The sequence below is a fragment of the Schistocerca americana genome, chromosome 2, assembly GCF_021461395.2.
Source record: "Schistocerca americana isolate TAMUIC-IGC-003095 chromosome 2, iqSchAmer2.1, whole genome shotgun sequence".
Classification (NCBI taxonomy): Eukaryota; Metazoa; Arthropoda; class Insecta; order Orthoptera; family Acrididae; genus Schistocerca; species Schistocerca americana.
Window position 1 is genome coordinate 571028172 of NC_060120.1, and position 6182 is coordinate 571034353.

Below are 6182 nucleotides of genomic sequence, written 5' to 3' on the forward strand. Positions count from 1 at the left end.
TATTTCCTCAGTGTGTTTTTCTGAACCAAGTTTCAGAGAGTCCATTTGTGTTGAAATCGTATCTACTGTGTCCTTTAAGTTTTCCTGAGATTTTGCAAGCAGCGTAACCGAATCGGTAGATGCAACTGAGTCAATTTTAGCCCACAAGGTCTCATGATTTTCATGAACAATGGTTTGCAGTTCTTTTATGGCTGCTTCGTGATTCTGTAATGCATTTTCATGCCGCGAAAAAATAGGTTGAAAATGCTCACAAATTTGTGTTTTTACGTCATTACAGACTTTTTGACATTTCGATTCAATGTTATATATCTCAGTAGTTAAATCTTCACGTGTTTGTTCAAGTGTGGTGTCTAACTTTTAAAGCTTTTCCTGTGTTTGTCTCTAATTTTGTTCCATTGTGTCTAACTTTTGAAGCTTTTGCTGTGTTTGTCTCTGATTTTGTTCCATTATGTCTAACTGTTGCAGTGTTTGTCTCTGGTGTTGTTCCATTGTGTCTAACTTTTGAAGATTTTGTTCCATTGTGTCTAACTTTTGAAGAGTTTGTTCCATTGCGTCTAACTTTTGAAGCTTTTGTCCCATTTGTTGCATTAATTGTAATAAGAATGCACTGGTGTCTGAAACATGTTCCTCAGTGCTATTCGGCAATGCATTTGAACCGGCAATGTTCGCATTTTGAAAAGCAGAAAATGTGTCTTGACTTATTTGAGAAAACGGCGAGGACGCAAAACCTGAATCTACAGTATTTGCAAGATTGTGTCCTGTCATTTCGGATTCCTGAGGCAAGCTGTTGCCGACCGATCGATCGATAATGCTTCCCTGTTCACTAATCGTTTCACTGCCTACACCATTATTTGCAGCCCGCTCCATTTCCCTATGCACAATTACCAAATTACTAGTTTGAACATTAGTTAATTCATTACACAGTGGCGCTAACACACTGCTTTCGTCTTCACTGTCATGTCTCAGTTTACTTTGGAGCCTAGTATTACGTTTTTCACACGCCATTATTGTCACAATATTTCACACGACAACACAGAAAAGCACAATTTGAAGAGCAAAATAAGAAAACACATTAACATAGCATTGAAAATAATATCTCGTTAATTGCAAGCGCAGCTGCGAAATACTTGGTGCAGATCTACATGCATGCCACAACTGTTTTACTGTACAACAATGAAAAACTACAACTACAAAGGAAATTCTCTCTACAATTACGCGCTAGCAATAAACAAAGACTGCACTAATCGCACAAACTACAAGAAAAAATCAGAAGATTCCAGTGAGGTATCCTCGGCTAAGGGTCGACATATAAAAAGTCTCCTTAGAAAAATTATACATGACTGTGCTTAAACTGACACACAGTACTTTTTAGCGCAACGCAATCTGACTTTCAAAAATCCCTACAAAAGAATGGCCCTGACTAACATTAACCTATACCTTGCACAAATCACTTACCTCACCAAAAATCTTCGTTACTCAACTGCCAGCAAAATAAAATATTCAAACTACTGAAGGCACTAACTACTGATAGGCACAGTTAGCAAATGAAAGATTTTGATAGAGAACAAAAAATGTATTTACCTTAATAGTGTTCGAAAGTCATAATATATATAGCAGTTCATGACATCCAGTCTTACAAATTTCAAAACTCGGTCATCTCTCTCCCCACATTCACCACTGCTGGCGGCTCACCTCCAACTGCGCAACGCTACGCGCTGTTAACAGCCAACTGCCCAACACTACAATGGCCAACAGCAATGCAAACCAGCCACAGACTGCACACAGCACAGCCAGTGATTTTCATACAGAGCGCTACGTGGCGTTACCAATATAAAAACCTAAACAGCCTACTTACATCTTGAAGAACTTATAAAGCTATACTTCTGTTTATCATGTCTCAAGAGCCCGTTAAATCCAAGAGACTAATCACCTGTGAGAAAAACTTTAAGGCATTTGAAAACTGTGGTAGCGTCGCAAATCAGTGATAATTACTGCGAAAATCATTTTGTTGGCTCGAGGTTTTAGCTCTTTGTTTCTATCACTTCATCGAACACACACAGTCAATTTTATACCTTCTCGATGTATCAACTTAAAAAGAAAAAAACATAGAATGTACACTGTTACTTCCACGAGAAGTATATATATATATATATATATATATATATATGCAGCTGAACCCTCTATGAAAATTTCTTTTCTAAGCAGAACTCAGAACCGGATACTGTATACATTATTAACGATTTACAGTCTGCTACTACTACGAAAAACTTCATTGGCGGGTGAATTCTGAAATCGCTTCTATAAATGTTGGTGGATTTCTTATTTCTGCTTTGATTCATATGAAATATAAGATTTTTCAAAGAAGTAATAAGGCAGAAGGAGGTACAGAACAACAATTCAAAGTCCCGCAGTATAGTTGTGTCGAAACAGAGCAGCGGTATATCCGCCAGATGCTGAGAGCCTGCATGCGACGTATGGAAGCTGTGTCCACTGTTAACAAGTGACTATACGACACACAAGCGTTCTGCATTGTATTACGACAAGCTGAACACATTTATGACGAACAGTGACTCGCCGGTTGGGAAATTAGATTTGTATTCTGGATGAGCAGGATTCTATTCTTGTTAGACTGTTTTGGTTTAAGAGTCCATTGGTTTTGCTAAAAATCATTGAGGTCGATACGATTTCCTTAACAAATCACGCACCTTGAGTTTCTTGATTCCGTATAGTTACCAACCGTTCTCTGATTTTAGTGTGAAATTCTGTACGGAAATACTGTTTAATGTTTATCTGTCCAACGGATTTTCATACTTTTTGCTACTATGTTATCTGACTGCTATAAAAATGTTTTTGAAATAATTTTCTACTCATAAACTTTTAATTTTTCTTTTTCTCTGCTACGCATGTATAACACCTACTCTGTGTTACCTTTAAGATGATGGTGAATTCGAGTGTAGCGATCATTTCTTGAAGTTGTGTTGTATGTAAGTAATTCAGAGGAATAATAGACCTACCAATGTTTTCCAAACAAGCTTACCATGGATCTCATCACATTCGTTCATTCACTTCAGAGCTTCGTAAAGTCGTAACTTGTTCACTAATTTCCTTATTCACGCGTCATTCGTATCGTACGCTCTCAGTATTCTTTCTAAACTGTCAAGTGTCTCAATATTGATACATCACTCTCTCATCTTTCGTTGAATTCTTTCTCAAGTCTAATCCTTCCGATATCGAAGACTTCTCTCCACCTTTTTGTCCTCCCCTCTCGCCCCTCCCTTCTGCTGTCGACCTACGCTACCTGAGGCGCCTCCCCCACCTCCCGTGTTCAGCGGATTGGCGTGCCACCCTCTGCTCGCCGCCGATAACTGTACCTGTCTTCATATTTGTGCCAATAGGTACACTATGTTTTTAAAACATTACATTTGCTTACAGGTGCTTTTCCTGGCAAACATTTACATTCAAACGGTGTCGGTTCGAGTTAGATTTCTTAGCCTATACGTGTACTATATTTTTAATTATTCAGCAATTGACCAAATGTGAGGTGGCATCGAGGTTTCCGAAGGAAAAGTCACGCCACATAGTGGATGAGTTTTCGTTATTATGATAGTTGAAGACAATGGACGTACGGACGGGAAAAGAAATTAATAGAAAAGGAAAAATGGTTTTGAGCCGCGCGCGGCTCGCGGTCATCCCGATTATTGCTCGTCATCTTGTTTTTGTGGTGCTGTCGCCTCGTTTTACTTTTAGTTCTATTTACTGGGGTCACTAGGTTGCTGGTTTGCTTGCCCGTTTAGTGGAAGCAGCAGCGCTTATCGGTAAGTGCATTGTCGCACTATCTCTGGAGCGACCGCTAGTATTTCCGGGTTGTCGTGTGTCTGGAGTTCAGTTGGGACGGAGCGCTAGTGAGGTGCGGACAGCCAGTATTCGCCGACGGAAGGAGACTGGAGCGAGAACGACCGTTGGTTTGTCGTTCGGTCGGTCGTCTCATCGGGTGACGTGTATTTGGTCTCTTGACCGACCCTGGGCCTCCTCAGTTGGTCATCCTGCCGGACATGGGCGGTTCCTTCCTTGCGCAGAGATGTCGTGGCCAATGGGCAAGTGTTAGCTCTGCATGGCAGGGTCCGAGCCAGTGTGCCCGGGTCGCCGTGTCTCAAAGCCCCGAACGGCCATCGATTTGAATGGGGTTGGAGCTGCAGTGAGCTCCGGACAGCCAAGACTCTCCCGACCGTTTCGACACTCCTAACTTGAGTGGGGTCAACCTTGGTTGGTCGTTCTGTCTGTCGTCTCATCGGACGACGTGTATTTGGTCGCCGATCGCTTACGGAAACTGTGTGTGTAACTTGCCATTTCTCCTTGTTGTTCCAAGGAGATTGGTTTTAGGATTGTCGGAGTTCTTGGTTCAAGTGTTTACGTGGAACTGTGTGTAGCTTCTGTGATTTTCGCTCAGGAGATGAATGCTGTGTGCACACTGGAGTAGCCAGTTGGTCGGCTGTGACAGAGCAGCGAGGAAGCCTCCGCGGCGTGTGGTCAGGGCTGTCCGGCACGGCGTATAGTTCGACAGCATTGGTGTTTTTCCATTTTTGTTTTTGAGTGGTTATTGTACCTTGATTGTGTTTGGACGCCAGTTGTCAAGACGTAGTGCTCCTGAGATCTTCGTCCTCGCTGATATTTTCGGCTGTCGTGTCGTTGGTCGGGTGGAAGGGAATTGATTAGGTTGTTGGTTGGTTCGTCAGCCGTCCCTAGGACGTTGTTCCACCCGATTATTTAGTTTTACGCTTGGCTGCCTGTCTCAACTGTTGTTAGTTTCCTTCCCAGGCCGACCCTTGGAACACTTCTGAGCACCATTGTTATGTTGTTTGTGTTTGTGATTTTCTTTTGTCTCAAGTACTGTGCCAGGCTTTTAGACGTGTATTAATTTTGTCTGTTCTATGTGCAATATATGGCCTTCAGCCGAACCTTATGTGAAGTATTTTAAGATTAGGCCTTTAGCCGTGTTTTATTTAAAATTCTTGTTTGCTCTGTATTTAGGCCTTCAGCCGCGTTTGTTTTAAAATTTGTGGCCTTCAGCCGTACTCTGTAAATGCTTATCTTAACGTTTGTCTTTAGTTATTTTAAATAATTGTTTGGACCTTCATCCATCAAGATATTTCAAGTTTTCTTAATATGGTTTTCTGTTGTACTGTCTAAATGCTTGTCTTTAAAGGTTGCCTTTTATTATGTTGAAATATTATTGGGCTTTCAGCCGAGGAATTAATTTAAAATTTCCTTAATATGGTTTTTAGCCGAAATTGGTAAATGTTTGCCTTTAAAGAATTTCCTTTGCTGATCGGAAATATTATTTGGGCCTTTAGCAGAGAAGATATTTTAATTTTACTTACGTAAGGCCTTCAGCCGTTTCTCTAAATCCTTGTGTTTTAAAAGGAATTACTTAAACCTAGTTTTTGAGAAGTTACTTGGGCCCTCAGCCGTGAATTGATTCTTGTTGTTTTAAAGAGAAAACTGTGCATTGTGTTTTCGAGAAATAAAGTTGTGTGTGCTTGTGTAACCAACAGTAACTGATCTTGTCCACTTTCCACAACCTGATCCGCTCTGTCCTGCGAAACCAGATTTCAGCTGTGGACCATGTTAGGTAAATATTGATTTTAAAACTAAGCTTCTTTTGTATCTGAAAAGGACAGCTTACAGTCAGTGTGAATACCTAGTTTCAACTTATGGTAGTGAGACACGGACTTGCAAGGCAAAAACAGTTCAAAAACTAAAGCTTTCTCGTATATAGCTATCGAGAGAGGCGAAATACAGTCAAATGAACATCTGAACAAACTGGGGTGTAACACTTAATTCTGAACGCAAAGAAAATTAACGGAACACGTAGACAGGCGAATGGATGTTAGATGGTAGATAGGATAGGAAAAGATCGAGAAAATGAAGTACTAGAAAGTGACTGGATGGCGTAGGAAAACACGCAGAAGCGGCGTGGGTGCGTTAGATGCAGACCGTGACTTTATCCATCAGTGGATATCAAAACTGCTGGTGGCGACGACGACGACGACACCTAAGTTAGAAACAACATTATTCTTCACGTAAAGCTTATCTACTATGAACATTGTTGAACGCAGCGATTGTATTGACTATTAATTTAACTGTATTTATAGATAGCTGTAACCAGTCATTTATGAAACTTT